At 48.6% G+C, this 20,885-nt stretch overlaps 1 protein-coding gene across 1 annotated transcript in view; it reads right to left on the bottom strand.

The window, feature by feature from the left end:
* LOC142259057 (uncharacterized) overlaps positions 1 to 20,885 on the bottom strand; it is a 75,225-nt gene that overhangs the window by 4,685 nt on the left and 49,655 nt on the right. The gene's annotated exons all lie outside the window — the stretch shown is intronic.

Genomic DNA, 20,885 nt, shown 5'->3' with positions numbered 1-20,885 from the left:
CTCACAGAAATAAATAGGCAGCAACAAAAAGACAACAAGGGTTAACACCACAACAGTTCACAGTAATAATGCACAACAACCACCCATAAGTCTGGATCACAACACCTCACCAGACCAGTATAGGTAACCTATAGCTGGAATTAATGGAATAGCCCAGCCAGCTTATACAGGAGAGGAGAGAATGATACTGGCTTCCCGTAGCATTTGGTCAAATACACTAACTAGCAACCCAGCAGAGGTTAACTCTTGCTAGCCTGCCTAAATCTGTGGTTTGATGCCTGACACCGCCTTGACAGTTGAATAACCTGCAAAATCTGTGACATTGATCCACAACAAAAAAATTTTTAAAGGGACAGTATCGCGTTTTTTTATTTTTGTATTAAAAATAGTGATTCTGAAATCAAGTATTTCTAATACAAAACGAAAATCGTAGCTTATTTACTTTTTCTGTTATTCTAATTTTACTGTATGCACTGGGGGCCATGTTGGATTTGCTGTGTGTGTAACGACAGTTACACACTCCTTTATGGCAGCCCCTGTGCATAGAGAATAGTGGTCGCTATCCGACCCTATGTTTAACGTTACAGTGGGCGTATGCTGTGACCTGGACGCGCCCCCTGGGCTGTCCAGATCACAGCAGAGGGAGGAGTTCAGCGCCATCATCGTGGAGCTCACAGCGTATGCTGTTTGCTCCACTTCACCCCTGTCAACCGCCGGGATGTGTGAGTACAGGCCGCCTCCCCTCCCCTGCCCCCGTTACCGATGACACCGCCTCCCTCCGCTCTCCCCAGCCCCCGCTACTGCTACCGCTAGTGCCGCCCCTCGCCGTTCCCGTCTCCGCTGACACCCCATCCCTTCGCTCTCCTCAGCCCCGGCTAGTGCCGCCCCTCCCCCTCGCTGTTACCGTCTCCGCTGACACCCCATCCCTCCGCTCTCCCCAGCCACCGCTCTGCTCGCCGCTGCTGTGTATGTGTGTGCCCGTGCCCCACTGCATGCGAGTACCGCCGCTGATGCTGTCTGCACGGCTGTGTATTATCCTCTCCTGTTTGATACTATCTGCTGAGCCGTGTATCTAATCCTCTCTTGGGTGATACACAGCTCAGCAGACAGCATCACCCAGGACAGGATTAGATACACGGCCGTGTACACAGCATCACCCAGGACAGGATTAGATGCACAGCTCAGCAGACAGCATCACCCAGGACAGGATTAGATACACAGCTCAGCAGACAGTATCACCCAGGACAGGATTAGATACACAGCTCATCAGACAGTATCTAATCCTGTCCTGGGTGATGCTGTCTGATGAGCTGTGTATCTAATCCTAGCCTGTGTGATACTGTCTGCTGAGCCATGTATCTAATCCTAGCCTGTGTGATACTGTCTTCTGAGTTGTGTATCTAATCCTATCCTGGGTGATACTGTCTGCTGAGCTGTGTATCTAATCCTAGCCTGGGTGATACCGTCTGCTGAGCTGTGTATCTAATCCTAGCCTGGGTTATACTGTCTGCTGAGCTGTGTATCTAATCCTAGCCTGGGTTATACTGTCTGCTGAGCTGTGTATCTAATCCTAGCCTGGGTGATACCGTCTGCTGAGCTGTGTATCTAATCCTAGCCTGGGTGATACCGTCTGCTGAGCTGTGTATCTAATCCTAGCCTGTGTGATACCGTCTGCTGAGCTGTGTATCTAATCCTATCCTGGGTGATACTGTCTGCTGAGCTGTGTATCTAATCCTAGCCTGGGTGATACTGTCTGTTGAGCTGTGTATCTAATCCTAGCCTGGGTGATACTGTCTGCTGAGCTGTGTATCTAATCCTAGCCTGGGTGATACTGTCTGCTGAGTTGTGTGTCTAATCCTCTCCTATGTGATACTGTCTGCAGAGCCGTGTATCTAATCCTGTCCTGTGTGATACTCCTGCTGTCCTTGGTGACACTTTAGACATTTCTGGTCACCAACAAAATGGCTCTGCACTGTGTCCCTACATGTCATTCTCTGTTATCCTTTGTAAACACTCAGATTGGGAGGGGGAGGCGTGCCACCACACACAGGAGAGCAGACTCCGCCCACTTTACTACAAGCTGTAACATGAGCTTTTTCCTACAGTGGGATTTCTGTAGGATTTCAGAAGCTGCTCCCCCTAGTGTTTAACAGTGGAAACAGTGGAAAATATTAAACTTTTTAATTTTTTTTTACATTTTGCTCAATTAAAAAAAGAAAATAATATTTAAACAAAACATTAAAATAATATTACTTTACATTTTTTCAGGTATTTAATTTTTTTTTTTCTGACGATACATTCCCTTTAAAGAGATTTTTTTTCCAAGACGAAAATAAAATAAAGACAAATGGTGAAAATTTAACGGGGCTGTCCAGGACTGTAACATTGATGGCCTATTCTTAGGCTTTGTAACGAAAGCATGTAGCAGGGTCTTGCTGTCTGTGCAGATAGACATTTGGGCTCCAATTCATCAAGACCGGCTATGTACACTGAAAATGACATTAGGGACTGGAGTACGATTTCTGGCATAGGGAGCGCCGCAAATTTTACGAATTAGAGAACCGGTGGCATCACACCCTTGTTCTGGCCAAGCTCTGCCCCTTTTGACATTTGACACACACACACACACACACACACACACACACACACACCAGCCTGTCTCCTCTTCTGCTTGAAACTCCTGCAATTGAGACATTTGGTCACATGACGTGATGTCAATAAGGTCCTTAAACAGTCCTATAATTGGCATATAAACACTAAGGCCACTAGGAAAATGGGAGCCCTCTGAAATTGCCCAGTTTACTCTCCCTTTCCCCTAATGCCAGTCCTGCATGCCAGCCTGTGTCCTGTTCAGTTCATTTAGACTCCTGCAATTAAAAGACCTTTGGTTACATCATGCCACATGACTTTGAAGTCATTGTGACGCCCTGACAAAATCAGGTTGTCACAGAGGACTGCATCCATCTTCCAGGTGCAGGACTCCCTCCTCCTTGGCCTTCCAACACAAAACCCCACACACAGGTATCCAACACCAGCCATCAAACCCTAGTCACCCCCCCAAGACAATGGGGAGACACCAGTGGGTGGGGCCAGGCAGATGGTGACGCCCACCTAGGGGTTCTGAGGTGTCAGGGGAGGGAAACACACAGAACAGTGCTTGACAGTTGAAGTGAGAGGATTGTGAAGTGGTGCTCAGGGGTTGGAGCCCCGGACTACTTAACCTGACTAGGTTAGGTGGCAGACGGCAGAGTTGGGCCACAGGCGATGGAGATCCGGTCGAGGGAGACCTTAAGTGGACCGGGGCAGGGTTGTAGCCCGCCGGTGCCGACAGCGGGAATCCGGTCCGGAGGCTGTGCACAGTCGGAGTCCCTGGACCCTGGAGCGAGGACAGCTTCAAGCACCTTTCTAATTAACAAGCAGGGGACAAGATTCCAAGTCTTGTCCCACCGACAGCCCAGATAGAGCGAGACGGAAGCCCAACAAGGGGGATAGGGCGTCTGCAAGTTCCTATTAAGATCCCATGGGTCAGTTCTCGCGGGCCACAGCTCCCACAGAAAAGACACCGGGAGTGGACTTCCCCGTTTCATGCGGACTAGTCAACACACAAGACACAAACCAAAAGTGCAGGAGGAAGGGCCCCTGTTCTGTCAACCGGTGTGCAGGACCCAAGCACACCCCTCCGGAGGCTACCGGTTATCGTCAGTTGGTTTACTATCTGGACTCTATGTGACTTTATTCAAACAGTGAGTACACTGGTATCATCCGGTCCAACCCCGCAGACTGTGCCCCATTACTCCATCCCACCAACACCTGGGCCCCGGGACAACACCTCCCCTACCCGTGGAGGGGATAATATCCTGCTGCCCCGCTCCATCAGCACCGAGCACCCCCATACCAAGGCAGCGGCGGTGTCACCAACAATCACTGCAACCCACGGGTGGCGTCACTGACAAACCTCCCCTGTATAATAACTACCCCCTTTTGATTTGCGGGTGACGGACGGCTGCGACCGGGTCCGGCTGCCACTAGAGCCACATCAACCGCCCGGATCCAAGCGTCTCGAGCGCCCCCCTCCTGCTGAAGGTCAATTCCCCGCCCGCAACATCATCAAAGGTCCTTAAGCAATCAACCTTAGATTACAACTGATGGGGTCCCTAAGAGACTGGGGGTTCTAAGAAATAGCACAGTTTGACTCCTCTTGACGCTGGCCCTGACTGTAACTAGGTCATATTTTCAGGGAAACAGGGTATTCATGAACCATCTGCAGGTCTTTGAGTTGCCTTCATAACAACATAGAGAAGACACTAGAAACAAACAGCAGAAGAAGCAGAAGCAAAGAAAATACAGCTGAAAAAACCCAGAGCAGAAAGTCTATAAATGTAAACACAAAATTAGTGCAAAAAGTACATGAGTAGATATCTCTTACTGGATAGAGCTGGAGGAGACACATCCTGAGGAACATCGAGATCTTCTTGTTTACAGTCCTGTGGGAGAAGAGGATGGGGACATCTCTCTGGTGTTGTCCTCTTACTGGATAGAACTGGAGGAGACACATACAGGGACTGAATTCATTCCTTACATACAGATAATTATAGGCCGTGTGTATTTAGTCCTGTCTATTACCTGGTGATGTGAGGGGCTGGGGAGCCTCCATCATGACGTCCTTGTACAGATCTTTGTGTCCTTCTAAATACTCCCACTCCTCCATGGAGAAATAGACGGTGACGTCCTGACACCTTATAGGAACCTGACACATACAATGATACCGTCACCCCCGATCCCTTCATAGCGTTACTGTATAATGTCCCAGCATTCCCAGCAGTGTCACCTCTCCAGTCAGCAGCTCCATCATCTTGTAGGTGAGTTCTAGGATCTTCTGGGCATTGATGTCCTCATGTATCGGGGGGTGAGGTGGAGGCCCCGTGATTGGGCTCAGGGGTCTTCCCCATCCCTCAGACACAGGGGCCTGACAGCGCTCACTAGAGGTCTTCTTCACTACTGTGTAATCCTGGTTATGGAGAGACACAGTAATAAATCTCACTACAGACATTTCCAGAGTCCTCACCTCTCCAGTTCTGTCCATCTGTTATTCCCATAGATAAGAATGATGTAATGTGACGTCATCAGAATCTCTCACCTCTCCAGTAAGCCGGAAGAGGATCTCTAGGGTGAGGTGTAATATCCTCTCCGCCATCTTGTCCCTGTCCATATCCATCCTTCACGGGGCAATCAGGAGAATTCTCTTCTATAGAAGATCTCCACTGAGAGGATCCGATATTGTAGGGACCTGAATGGGGAGAAGATGACGATGTGACATCAGAAAGAATCCTGTATAGTAACATAATTACTGGAGACTTTATATCCGATCACTGGCCGCTGAAATAACGCTAACATGTATGACATGAAGGAGAAGACAAGTCCTGGTCTGGTCCTGAGCACTAATTATAGAGAAGCAGCCAAGAGGCCTATGGTCAGAGGAAAAGCAGGAGAGATCCAGAGCTCAGGGGGAGAATCTGTCCACAGGACAACTATAAGTCATAAACTTTACAAATTTGGTCTTTTATAGAATAATGGATATTTTTAAAAGCAAAAGAATAAGAATTGAAAATTTCTTCACAGACGCCTTCATCCAATTTACCTGAGATAGAGCTGTTTTATAAAGTAGCAGGGGCAAAAATGTGACCTGTAGATGTGTTTACCAGCTTTGCACATCCCCCAAGAGACTGGCAGCAGTACTTGCAGTGAAAGGTTTGTCCTGCAAAGTATTCCCTCAGGGGGCTGAATACTAATGCACATCACAATGTTCAGAGTTATATTTCTTAAAATGTTTAAAAATCGGTGTATAATTTCCTTTATACTTAACAAATATTTGCTACTTTGTGTTGTTATCACATAAAACCCCAATAAAATCCACTTGTTTGTGGCTGTAATGTAAAAAAAACATGGAAAAGTTCACCGGGTGTGAATAGTTTTTCAAGGAAAGGTATGTTTACCTTCAACCTAAAAAATGATGACATTTTGCCAGAAATATTTTGGTGCAAACTTGCCGCCATTTAGGAAGACAAGACTTTTTAGACTAAAAAGTCACAAGCAAAGGTCATAGGAAAAAAATACAAAGCGTTTCTATTGTGCGCAAAATTCATGATCCACTTGCAACATTCTGAAGAATTTGGAAAAAAACCAAAACATAAAATGATACGAGAAGACAAAAAAAGCAGCATAGAAAAAAAACAAACAAAAAAAAAACGAAACAATTGATGAGTTGGATGTAAGTTTTGTGGTGCGGAGCCCGTTATACCGGCAGACGGGATGTGACCGGAGGCAGAAATATTCAGGGAAGGGAAAGATTTTACACTTTGTAGATAAATCCTCTCTTCCCGGGATGTAACGGCCTCTAATGCCGGGATCACACGGCCGGATAAAGAATCATCACAGCTTCATCCAGAAAACTAGGACAAGTCTTTTCTAAAGGGGGCTTTACACGCTGCGACATCGCTAATGCGGAGTCGTTGGGGTCACGGAATTCGTGGCGCACATCCGGCCGCATTAGCGATGCCGTTGCATGTGACACCGATAAGCGATTTTGCATCGTTGCAAAAACGTGCAAAATCGCTAATCGGCGACATGGGGGTCCATTCTTAAAAATCGTTACTGCAGCAGTAACGAAGTTGTTCCTGCGGCAGCACACATCGCTGCGTGTGACACCGCAGGAACGAGAAAGCTCCCCTTACCTGCCTCCCGGCTGCTATGCGGAAGGAAGGAGGTGGGTGGGATGTTACGTCCCGCTCATCTCCGCCCCTCCGCTGCTATTGGGCAGCGGTTCAGTGACGCTTCAGTGATGTCGCTGTGACGCCGCACGGACCGCCCCCTTAGAAAGGAGGCGGTTCGCCGGTCACAGCGACGTCGCCGGACAGGTAAGTATGTGTGACGGCTCTGGGCGATGTTGTGCGGCACGGGCAGCGATTTGCTCGTGTCGCGCAACAGATGGGGGCGGGTACCCACACTAGCGATATCGGGACCGATATCACAGTGTGTAAAGTAGCCTTTATTTGTCATCCATATACAATCCGGTATTTACAGCTGCTACTAATAATTTACAAGACCATTTACAGCTTCCTCCATTACAGAACTGCAATGTATCCGTAACACAATGTCTTCTGTATGGTGGAGCTGGTGGGAATCTGATGGTTTGTGCAGACACAGACCTGAATGGACGAGTCTCATCCGATTTACGGAAGGCACTAGAGGATGCTGGGATTATTCTCACACGCAGATTCAGTCAGTGAGAAAGAAAATCCCCATCTGCACTGCCACATCCAATAACAATGGTCTGAGGGCGAGACGTTGTGTTATTTTATGGACAACACTGAAAATACAGTAGTGTGAACGAGAACTAAAAGGAACCAAAGCTCTTATCTCTCCTAATCCTGCCATCTCCACCGCTCTCATCAAGGTCGGATTGCGGTGTCTGGGGCCCAACAGGGGAATTGACTCTAGGGGCTCACCCTACAGCTAAATATAAACACCCATTAGTGTTATCCCTGTTATAGTGGAGCACGGACTGTATACATGTGATGCCCTGGCAAAACCAGGAGTCACAGATTAGGCCCCCGCATAACACCATCCCTCACAGGGTTACAACAAAGTCAATTAAACTCCTAGTCACCCCCCCTTAGGGCCAGACAGACACACCAGTGGGCGGGACCAGGCGGTTAGGGAACGCCCACCTAGGGGTCTAGACAGCTCGGGGCGGGAAAAACAGTTAGTTTTAAGCCGGGACACAGAAGGTGTCAGTCAGTGAGGAGTCAAGTGAGCAGTTTAAGTTGACAGGTGCCAGGGTTGGAGCCCTGGTACATTGGCTAGGTGGCAGACGGTCTCCGTCCGCAGGAGACGTGAAGACGGCAGCCGGAGATACGAGGTGGACCGGAGAAGGGTTGGAGCCCGCCGGTGTAGACACCAGAGAGACCCGACCCCGAAACCGTGCACAGAGGGGGTACTCGTACCCTGAAGCCAGGACCGGAACTGATGGCATAAATAATTAACCGATTGAGGGCAGGATTACAGGTACTGTCCCAGCCAAAGTCCCAAAATCAGACCACCACCCACAAAAAGGGAAAGGGCCACCGGAAGGGCCATAGAATCCCACGGGTCAGCATCAGCGGGCACGGCTCCTCAGGTACACAGCCAACCGGGAGCGAACTCCCGTGTTCCAGACAGGGAAGTCCAAATCTACGGAAACACAGTGCAGAGGCGAAAGACGGCGACCACCAGCCCGGGTGGGGGACCAGAGTATAACCGGCCGCGGCAGCCGGCCACCGGCACCCTTGGTTTACTAAAATACTCATGTGTTTCAGTGACTGTGAGTAACAAACTGTCCCCTGATACGTTCGGGCGCGCAGCCCCCTGTCATCGCCATACCCTGCACAGAGAAACTGGGCCCCGGGGCAACCATCCCTACCCACGGAGGGGTTAACATCCAGCTGCCACTACATCTCCCCCAGGTGCCCCACAACAGCAGCAGTGGTGTCCCACTTCACCACACACCGTGGGTGGCGTCACGAACCGAGTACGGCCAAGCCTGTACAACTACGTCCCTCTTTTATTTGGCGTGTCCGCGTGACCCCTGGGTCCGGAGGATCCCTCGAGCCACGTAGCGGGTCCGGATCTGAGCAGCCAGGCTGCTACAGGCGTGGAGGCGGCACATACACAGGCGGATCCTGCACATCTATATTGTGCACCATAACTGGGATGTACAATTACAGTAGTTTGCAGTCATGGGGTCTTTGGTCAAAATAAGTTATCACTGATCTACAGGTTCGGTTGGTGATAACTTATTGATCGGTGGAACCAGACCAGTAGAAACCGCACCGATCGGAAGATTGGGGAACTTTTTGCAGCAGCAGGTGGGGTGTGTGACCGCAGCTCCATTCATCCTCTGTGGAGCAGCCAGATAATAACAAGCCCAGCGCTCGCAGCCACTGAGGGAATGAACGGATCAGGGGTCGAGTCGGACACGAGCTCCAGTGTAATGGGGGATAAAAGTTGCACGATCGGAGCAGGTCCCAGCAATCAGACCCCACTGATGAATAAGTTATCACTTATCCTTAGGCCACGTTCAGTGTTTGGTCAGTATCTTACATCAGTATTTGTAGCCAAAAACAGCAGTGGGTAATAAATACAGAAGTGGTGCCCGTATTTCTATTACACTTTTCCTCTGATTTTACCGCTCCTGGTTTTGGCTTAAAAAACTGGGGTAAAAAACGCACTGAATACTCAGTGTGTGCACGTAGCCTTAGTAAAGGTGATTACTTGCTTTCACTGGAGTACCTCTACATATGTGCTGCAGTGTAATAGTCACAGGACAGGGAGGGGGTTAAATGTTTAAGTATTTAATTTCTATTGGAAATAATCTCCCCCTTATAGAGAGAAAAAGTGACCTCCATACACAACACAACCAATAATTCCACATACAAGGGAGAAATTCCGCCACACTGTGACCAGACCGTATATTACCACCAAACAGTGACCAAATACAGCCACATACAAGGGAGAAATACCACCACACTGTGACCAGACCGCAAAGTGACTGACTAATACCACATACAAGGGAGAAATACCGCGACACTATGACCAGATAACATACTACCAACACATAGTGATCAAAAGCAACCACATACCAGAGAGTACCGTATTTTTCGGACTATAAGACGCACCTGACCATAAGACGCACCCTGGTTTTAGAGGAGGAAAATAAGAAAATAAAATTTTAACCAAAAAATATGGTCATGACACACTGTTATGGGGCGAGGATCTGCTGCTGACACTGTTATGGGGGTAATGTCCCCAAATTCTCTACTAAGGTACCCCATTCTGATAAGGATCCTCCTGCCTTGTATATGATCCTGCTCATATACCCCCCATCCTGCTAATAATATACCCCCCATCCATCCTGCTCATGATATACCCTCATCCATCCTGCTCATGATATGCCCCCATCCATCCTGCTCATGAAATGCCCCCATCCATCCTGCTCATGATATGCCCCCATCCATCCTGCTCATGATATGCCCCCATCCATCCTGCTCATGATATACCCCCATCCATCCTGCTCATGATATGCCCCCATCCATCCTGCTCATGATATGCCCCCATCCATCCTGCTCATGAAATGCCCCCATCCATCCTGCTCAAGATATGCCCCCATCCATCCTGCTCATGAAATGCCCCCATCCATCCTGCTCATGAAATGCCCCCATCCATCCTGCTCAAGATATGCCCCCATCCATCCTGCTCATGATATGCCCCCATCCATCTTGCTCATGATATACCCCCATCCATCCTGCTCATGAAATGCCCCCATCCATCCTGCTCAAGATATGCCCCCATCCATACTGCTCATGATATACCCCCATCCATCCTGCTCATGAAATGCCCCCATCCATCCTGCTCATGAAATGCCCCCATCCATCCTGCTCATGAAATGCCCCCATCCATCCTGCTCATGAAATGCCCCCATCCATCCTGCTCATGAAATGCCCCCATCCATCCTGCTCATGATATGCCCCCATCCATCCTGCTCATGATATGCCCCCATCCATCCTGCTCATGATATACCCCCATCCATCCTGCTCATGATATGCCCCCATCCATCCTGCTCATGAAATGCCCCCATCCATCCTGCTCATGAAATACCCCCATCCATCCTGCTCATGAAATGCCCCCATCCATCCTGCTCAAGATATGCCCCCATCCATCCTGCTCATGAAATGCCCCCATCCATCATGCTCATGAAATGCCCCCATCCATCCTGCTCATGATATACCCCCATCCATCCTGCTCATGATATGCCCCCATCCATTCTGCTCATGAAATGCCCCCATCCATCCTGCTCATGATATGCCCCCATCCATCCTGCTCATGAAATGCCCCCATCCATCCTGCTCATGAAATGCCCCCATCCATCATGCTCATGAAATGCCCCCATCTATCCTGCTCATGATATACCCCCATCCATCCTGCTCATGATATGCCCCCATCCATTCTGCTCATGAAATGCCCCCATCCATCCTGCTCATGATATGCCCCCATCCATCCTGCTCATGAAATGCCCCCATCCATCCTGCTCATGAAATGCCCCCATCCATCCTGCTCATGAAATGCCCCCATCCATCCTGCTCATGATATGCCCCCATCCATCATGCTCATGAAATGCCCCCATCCATCCTGCTCAAGATATGCCCCCATCCATCCTGCTCATGAAATGCCCCCATCCATCCTGCTCATGAAATGCCCCCATCCATCCTGCTTATGATATGCCCCCATCCATCCTGCTCATGAAATGCCCCCATCCATCCTGCTCATGAAATGCCCCCATCCATCCTGCTCATGAAATGCCCCCATCCATCCTGCTCATGATATACCCCCATCCATCCTGCTCATGAAATGCCCCCATCCATCCTGCTCATGAAATGCCCCCATCCATCCTGCTCATGAAATGCCCCCATCCATCCTGCTCATGATATGCCCCCATCCATCCTGCTCATGATATGCCCCCATCCATCCTGCTCATGATATACCCCCATCCATCCTGCTCATGAAATGCCCCCATCCATCCTGCTCATGAAATGCCCCCATCCATCCTGCTCATGATATGCCCCCATCCATCCTGCTCATGAAATGCCCCCATCCATCCTGCTCATGAAATGCCCCCATCCATCCTGCTCATGAAATGCCCCCATCCCGGTGGAAGTTTGTGGATGATACTCCAAGACGATCCACTACATACAGTCGATATCCTTCCTCATCCAGCTCAGACGGTGATCGTTATTCCAACCGCCAGACTCGTTTTTTAGGTCAAAGACAAGAACAGCGAGGAAGACGCGCCGCAGTAAGAGGAAACCTAGGAACCACGACACCTTATCAGATCCAGACACGATCGCAGGTACAACAAACCTAGTTTATAATATATCCACTTATAATTTGTCTGCGATTGAGTCACAGGTTCTCCAAAAAGGTTTATCCTTTTGCCCCACACCTACTTTCAATTCTTTTCAGCTTGATCAGGAATTGAGAAGGTTCTTTAGAACAATTAGATTAAAGGCACATTTTGGTGTGGATAATACAACATTGTCTCAATCCACGACTGTACCACATGAGGGTATGTTTCAATTGAGACAGTTGAACCTGAGGAATCCTAGTTCCTTTAATCCTCCTAGAAGTCACCATCCAATTGAAACATATATTTCATTGGTAACAAAGGATATCGACACAACCATTAGATCAATTGAGGAAGGCAAACTTAAGATCAAACACAACATCTCGGCAGAGGAAAGCAGGGCTATTCAGGATCTTAAAAAGAATTCACGTATCATTATTAAACCGGCGGATAAAGGAGGGGCCATTGTGGTGATGGATAGGACATATTACATTCAAGAAATACTGCGCCAATTGGCAGATAAGGACACGTATCAACCTATCCCCAGGGATCCCACACCCCATATAGAATCTCTCATCAGACGCTTAGTCGATGGATATTTACACAATGGAACAATTGATGAGAAATTATCAGAATAGCTCATCAAAAAACATCCCATTACGCCAGTTATATACATTCTTCCTAAGATTCACAAGAACCTACAGCAGCCACCAGGCCGTCCAATTGTGGCCTCGACAGACTCTGTCCTTTCCCCCCTAGCTATTACTGTCGAAAAAATTCTAACTCCTATGCTTTCCAATATCAAATCCTTTTTGAAAGATACTTCAGACTTTCTGTCTCATCTCAATCACTTAGAGCGTATTCCATCAGGCAGCCTTCTTGTCACATTTGACGTAAATAGTCTATATACTAGCATTAAACATCAGGACGGTCTTTCAGCGGTAGACTGGTTCCTGGGAGAATTTGGTTCTCTATCAATGAATCAGAAACTTTTCTGCAGGGAACTTCTTCAATTGGTCCTGGAAAATAACTTTTTCCTATTCCAGGATCAATTTTTCCTACAGACAAAAGGCACAGCTATGGGATCGAACCTAGCACCTCCCTACGCAAATATTTACATGGCGCACTTCGAAGAAACGTCCATCTACAGTCATCCCTTATGGACCAATCACGCCATAGTTTGGTACAGATACATAGACGATATTTTTACGATCTGGAATGGTAGTATGAGCTCATTGAACCAATTCTTTCATGAAATCAATTCTTGTAGAGCGGGCCTTAACTTTACGGTTCATTCGGATTTGTGTCGGATTAATTTCCTTGATACCCTGGTTATCCTCATGGACGATGGATCCATAAAAACAGACCTTTACGTAAAACCTACAGATAGGAATAATCTTCTCCACTTTTCTAGCTGTCATCCGAAACACACGAAATACGGTTTACCCATTTCTCAGCATAAAAGGGTAGAAAGAATAGTCTCCGATCCGGATACACTTAATATCAGATCCAATGAGATGACTAGAAAATTTCTAAACAGGGGCTATCCTGAGGATGTTGCCAGATCCAATAACAGTCGTCGGGTAAATATTACACAGGGTTCGGTCAGGATACCATGTGTCAACACATATCATCCGTTCTCACCTTTGGTCAGAAGTATCATTTTTAGACATTGGCCACTCTTACATAAGGCGTATCCCATGATAAAGGAGTTCTCCGAACCACCTCTCTTTTTTAATAAGAGATCACGGAATCTTAAAGATAATTTGGTTAGAGCTGATGTAGGCTCACAAAAAGGAGTTCTTCGCCAGACATTTCTGGGCACGCCAAAGAAGGGTAATTTTCCCTGTTTTCATTGCATTCAATGCAACAATTTGACCAAAGGTGACACATTTACCCATCCATTGTCAGGACGGGTGTTCCCTATTAGAGGTTTTTTTACGTGTGAATCATCTTTCGTCGTGTATCTAATAAAATGTCCCTGTGGTCTCGGATATGTTGGGGAAACTACCCAACATATCCGAGACAGAATCAGTAAACACAAATCTACGATAAGATGTAAACAGACCCTTCTCCCGGTACCCCATCATTTTATCACATTAGGACACACTGTTGCCCAACTGAAATATCAGATAATAGAGCATGTGCCCCCTATGCGCAGGGGAGGTGACAGGATACGCATCCTCAAAGAAAAAGAGGCGTATTGGATTCATACATTAAAAACTCTAGAGCCTAGTGGTCTTAACAGGGAGTATGAGGTCGCTATTTAGATTTCTGGTCGGATCTGATTTTGTTTTTGTAGCATTTTTTGATCATATACTGTAAGCTTGTGTTTCCTTTGAAACATACTGATTGAGCATCTTTTTATGACCTGCATCATCCTTAATCTCCTTTTCTCACACATATGCCACAATTTGGTTTATTGCATTGATTCATTATAGGTCACTTTGATGCTCATAGTCTATATTATATATATTTTATGTATATCCATTATGTCCTCCTGTGTGTTTAATTGCATGATTTTCAGCATACCTGCTTATTTTCCCTGTAGGCACCTTTGTGAATATCTACATGCAATTTTTTCTATATTAATCCCCTTTTTATCCTAACCTTTTTACTTAAAAGTCTTTTTCTCTTTTCCAGGCTCCACTTGTCACCTGAATAATAATCTGTATCAGGCACCATGACTGGCAATGTCACCGTACACACTCCTTGCCAGCATCACCACAGGACACTATTGACTGCTAACCTATCGTCATCACTGAGTCACTGGCAATCACTTCTTCGCTTCTGGTCCGTCTGCCGTGTACCGCGCATGCGCTGCACAATGGTGTGCATTACGCATGCGCGGCGTGCGTCTCACCGAGCAGTGCGTTCCATAATCCGGAAACAGGAAATGTGCACTCTTCACTCCTCCACCTTTCTCTATGCATCCGGTCGGTCTGCCTTTGTTTTTTGTCAGAAAACAAACAATTTCGTTCAATAAAGACAGAACATAAAAAAATTTTTTTAGTCACAGAACACTAGGAGGTACGGGGACCAGGAGGGAACCCAGAAGCTCCCAAGGCACCAATTAAATATCTACCTTGCAGTACTGTATATTGGAGAAGAGGACAAAAAAAGGTCCAGGAAGGATTAAATTGGCTCTTTATCTATCTGAATAGAAGAAACTACCCAACATATCCGAGACAGAATCAGTAAACACAAATCTACGATAAGATGTAAACAGACCCTTCTCCCGGTACCCCATCATTTTATCACATTAGGACACACTGTTGCCCAACTGAAATATCAGATAATAGAGCATGTGCCCCCTATGCGCAGGGGAGGTGACAGGATACGCATCCTCAAAGAAAAAGAGGCGTATTGGATTCATACATTAAAAACTCTAGAGCCTAGTGGTCTTAACAGGGAGTATGAGGTCGCTATTTAGATTTCTGGTCGGATCTGATTTTGTTTTTGTAGCATTTTTTGATCATATACTGTAAGCTTGTGTTTCCTTTGAAACATACTGATTGAGCATCTTTTTATGACCTGCATCATCCTTAATCTCCTTTTCTCACACATATGCCACAATTTGGTTTATTGCATTGATTCATTATAGGTCACTTTGATGCTCATAGTCTATATTATATATATTTTATGTATATCCATTATGTCCTCCTGTGTGTTTAATTGCATGATTTTCAGCATACCTGCTTATTTTCCCTGTAGGCACCTTTGTGAATATCTACATGCAATTTTTTCTATATTAATCCCCTTTTTATCCTAACCTTTTTACTTAAAAGTCTTTTTCTCTTTTCCAGGCTCCACTTGTCACCTGAATAATAATCTGTATCAGGCACCATGACTGGCAATGTCACCGTACACACTCCTTGCCAGCATCACCACAGGACACTATTGACTGCTAACCTATCGTCATCACTGAGTCACTGGCAATCACTTCTTCGCTTCTGGTCCGTCTGCCGTGTACCGCGCATGCGCTGCACAATGGTGTGCATTACGCATGCGCGGCGTGCGTCTCACCGAGCAGTGCGTTCCATAATCCGGAAACAGGAAATGTGCACTCTTCACTCCTCCACCTTTCTCTATGCATCCGGTCGGTCTGCCGCGCACCGCGCATGCGCCTGACGATGGCGCTCTCTGCGCATGCGCGGTTTGCGTCTCATCGCCCGGATCGCTGCGTTCCACTCCCAGGAAATGGGAAGTGGACGCTCCCCTCCGCCACGGCATAAATAAGTCCGGCACATGTAGGCCTGCACTCCCCACCCATAGATGAGACACCCTGAATCACCACTGAAGGTATGTAAAGGATTTAGTCTGCTGTTTATTACTCCAGGACTCATGACTCTTGTATATTGGCTGTTTGGTCACATGGACCCCTATCGGTCCTGAGAACTGGTATCAGCTTTGTCTGATTGTATAATCAGTTGTTTGGTCTTGGGCTTGGTAAATGCCAGTGCGATATTTCTTTGTTTGAATCACTTAATTGTGTTACTCCTAGGTGGAACATGTAGTGGCACCCTTGCATTGCTCTAATCATATTTTCTGCAGCCAGAGCACCTTGCATCTCATTTTGTTCTAATCAAAGTAAGTCAATGTGCCATCCGACTAATGTTGCACCTGTTTGTTTGTTATCCCTGTAACATGTATTATCTAATCTATTCCGACAGACTCTTGAAGAGCCTGGGGAGTGGCTCAGTATGCATATTTAGCGCCTTCACTTATTTCCCCTTGTTGGATATCTCATCCCACATCCTGATATAAGGTATTGAATAGTGGATGTTAGTATTGGTATCCCTGATTTCCGAAAATTTTGGCCCTGGTAAAGCTGGTGTTATACTTACTCCCTGAGCTATGCGTTTATTTTTTCCTAGGTGGAATAGGTAAATTGCAATTTTGTACTATTCAGTAGAGTCTCTACAGGCATAGCGTCCTCACTTCACCTTGATCCAATCGAAGTAAGTTAATATGTCACTTCACTGTAGCTGCACTTTTTTGAAGTGTTCTTTGTAACATGTGTGGCGCCCTAGGACCTGGTCGCCACAGCAGCATTGCCCTCCCAAAGGGTTAATGCTGAGCCTGGAGGTAATTGGGAGATCCATTGGCCAGCAGGTTTAACACCCAACACAGTTCTCCCTCCGGCCAGCAGGGGGAGCTCTGAACCTGGAATTCCAGGGAGCCTTCCTCTACCTGACCAGAGGGAGGAAGTGCAGCCAGTCTGTAGGGAGTAGTGGAAGTGAACAGACGCAGAGTGAGCTGTCCTGTGAATCTGGGGCCTAGAGCTGGAGCAGCTTGGCCCAGAGAAGCAGGAATAGCTGAGAGGCAGCAGAGAGACTCAGACATCGGAGTCTGTGGTTGCCAGGGTATAAAATCCGCCCCTGGTAGCCGAGTCCGAAGGGCAGGAGAGCTGCAAGCCCCTGGCCCAGAAACATCCAAGGTACAGCTGCAGCATCAGGGCCCGGTGTGGACTCCAGCGGAGAAGCACCAGAGAGAGGGTCTGCGCAGCCACCTACAGAAAGAAGGGACGTGCCATCGGTCCCAGCAGCAAAGAGGGCCATTGCTGGATTCAGAGAAGCAGGGTCCTATCATCACAAAGCAAAGTACAGGAGTAGGCCTCATACTCAGCTGGCCAGAAAGATCATCCCAAGTACTTCCAGGCCGACCGGATCCCCATCACCACCTGTAACGGTCTCCCAGGACTGGACTGTTCCCAGAGTAAAAGAGGAGAAGGTAAAGAGACTGTTGTTTGTGCCTGGTTCTTTCCTCGCCTGTCGGCCCTGCACCGTGTTAGCCACACAACACCATAGACTTTCACGGGCACCAACTGTATCCCGGGGCATCGCTCCACCTGTGGGGAGCAGTAACATCATAGCTGCCATAACATCACCCCGGAGTTCTCCCATAGCAGCGGCGGCTTAATAGCCGCATACCACAGGTGGCGTCACGAACATTAACTTCAACTCATCAGCCACATATTCAACTGACACCCACCAGGGCCACGGAGCCGGGCCCAGCCACCACTGACTACCACCGGACTAGTCCGGCCCGGCACCGGGTGTCCCCTAGCCCTGGGGTGGGCGAGTCAACTTTTGGCGTCACGAACAGGATTTCGTGCCCGGTTCCACCGGGTACTGTGCGCCTGAATAATTGCGCTTTAAAGACTGTATTACTGCGTGTTTCACTGTTTGAAAACTGCCGCCGCCATTATCCTCACTGAGCGCAGGAAGAAGGGGGGCGTGCCTGACAAAGAGCGCGAAGGGAGCGCGCCATCAGAGCAGAGCGCTGTTAACCCCGCGCGACCCGGAAGGAAATTTGAAAAGTGAACGGAGCCTGGTAAGGTTCACTAAGGGGGAGGAAGATGTCCGACGCAGAGGGAGGGCAGGTGGCTGCCATAGCCCGAGACGCCGCAGCGCCCGCCGAAGCGATCCCTGTCGCCGTCGCCCCATCCCCCGCTGTAGCGCCGGTAATGCCGATCACCATGCCGTACATACCGGGCGCAGAATGGCTGCCGCAGTATTCCGGGGAGTCCCATACCTTGAGCGACTTCAGAGAAAGCCTGCACAGCTTATTCCGGGTGTATCCACTGACTGAGAGCCAGAAGGTGGGCATATTAATGGGACAGCTAGCCGGCGCAGCCCAGCGTGAAGTGAAGTCCTGGCCTGATACAGATAAAGGGACAGTAACCCAGATACTGGCCAAGCTAAAGAGTACTTTTGACACCCGCACCGCAGCAGAGATAAAGATGAGATTCTTTGGGTGCAAGCAGCGGCCCACAGACAGCATAAGGGACTATGCCTTAAACCTGCAGGAGGCCCTGAAAGCGGTTAAACAAGTGGACCCAGAGAGTGTACGTGAAGAACACAAACTCCTAACTGAGCAGTTCATAGAGGGGCTCCTGTCAGATGCCCACAGGACCCAGCTGCGTATCATGGTCCTGCAGAACCCTGCTCTGGACTTTGCAAAGTTTAAGGACCAGGCCATCCGGGTACTGAGAGAATCTACACCGAATGACCCAGTGCCCCTCCGGCCTCTTGCTATCACGTACCCCGGGGTGGTGCCTGCAACACGAGCCACTGCAGGGGCTGAGGCGCAGTCCCTGGATAAGGATCCCACTGCAGAGCTCAGACAGCAGTTCCAGGAGCTGACCAAGACTGTAGCTGCCCTTGCCAAGATCGTGCAGTCCCTACAAGTGACCCCATCGCCTGCAAAAATCGAGTTGGCCTCCAGCCCAGATGACGTCCCATGGATGCGACAGAGGAGGGTTCCGCCGACCCGAGGCAGAGACACAGACCGGTATGATTCAACGGGACAACCGATCTGCCGCCGCTGCAGCCAGGCGGGCCACATTGCACGATACTGTCCTTTAAATGGGCCGAGCCTGGGGCCAGGAGCCGACCCCCAGGTGTAAGGAAGCCCGGCTCAACCCCCAGCCGCAGCAAGTATGTGGGAGGACGACCGGTCCTTCCTATTGTGCTGGATGGGATCCCTTTGAATGCCCTCCTGGATACTGGGTCCCAGGTAACGACCATCCCCTATAAACTGTACAAAAGATATTGGGCTGATTCAGACATTGACCATGGCCCAGATGATGATTTAACAATTGTGGCCAGTAATGGTCAGCCCTTACCTCAAATTGGGTATAAAGAAGTAACCATTAAAGTGGGGCGGGTGGAATTGCCATGTCAGGGGATGATAATTGTAGATATTGATCGCAAAGAATCTGACCCGCTGGTAACCATTGGTACAAATGTGATAGAAAATTGTATTGCCGAAGTGATAATTTTGTTGCAGCAGGCGTCTGAAACTGCCAGCTCCGGGCAGCAGCGTGCCCTACAGAGGGAGATCAGAGCCCTGATGAGGAGGCAGCAGGTGGAGCTGGCCGGAGGAGAAATTGGCAGTGTGAGGGTAAGTGACCCCCTACCCATTGCAATACCCCCAAGAAGTGAAATGTTGATATGGTGTCGGGCAGCAATAGGCCTCAAGGGTCAGGATTACCATGCCTTGGTAGAACCGGTGTATTCAGACAGTAGGCCTGGAGTCCTGATAGCCAGAGGGGTAGCAGACGTCCGCAAGGGGAGAGTGCCCATCCGTGTCCTGAATTGTGGGGAGGAGGAAGCCAAATTGCCCCGGTACGCCACTGTAGCAAAACTGTACACTGTCAGCAACAACACCATCAAAGCAGTGGAACCCTTGATCCCGTCCGACCAGGCGGAAGACAAGGGCTCCAAGGGGCAGCTGGAAGACTGGTGCCAAAACTTACATGTGGGCACCGACTCCACCCCCTCACACCAAAAGAATGGGGTTTACCGGGTGGTACAGGAGTACGAGCGGGTCTTCAGCAAACACCCCCTAGATTTTGGGCAGGTGAAAGGGGTTAAACATCAAATCCCCACGGGTGATCATCCTCCCGTTAAAGAGAGATACCGCCCTGTACCCCCCGCACAGTATCAGCGTGCCAAAGAAATGTTACGGGAAATGAAGGAGGCTGGGGTTATCAGAGATAGTTGTAGCCCCTGGGCAGCTCCACTAGTGCTCGTAAAGAAAAAGGATGGTACAATGAGAATGTGTGTAGATTACAGGCAAATTAACCGCATTACACATAAAGATGCTTATCCCCTACCCAGAATAGAGGAGTCACTAACAGCCTTAAAGTCAGCTAACTATTTCTCCACCTTGGATCTCACCAGTGGGTATTGGCAGGTTCCCGTGGCAGAGGCGGACAAGGAGAAGACTGCATTCACGACGCCGATGGGCCTCTGCGAGTTCAACTGCATGCCATTCGGGCTCTGCAACGCCCCAGGGACATTCCAACGGTTGATGGAGTGCTGCTTGGGCCACCACAACTTCGAAACCGTGCTGTTGTACCTGGATGACGTCATAGTCTACTCCAAGACTTATGAAGACCACCTGAAGCACTTAGCAGAAGTGTTCGAGTCTTTGTCAAAAT

Source organism: Anomaloglossus baeobatrachus, assembly GCF_048569485.1.
Source record: "Anomaloglossus baeobatrachus isolate aAnoBae1 chromosome 5 unlocalized genomic scaffold, aAnoBae1.hap1 SUPER_5_unloc_23, whole genome shotgun sequence".
Lineage (NCBI taxonomy): Eukaryota > Metazoa > Chordata > Amphibia > Anura > Aromobatidae > Anomaloglossus > Anomaloglossus baeobatrachus.
This window is presented reverse-complemented; position numbering and strand designations above follow the sequence as displayed.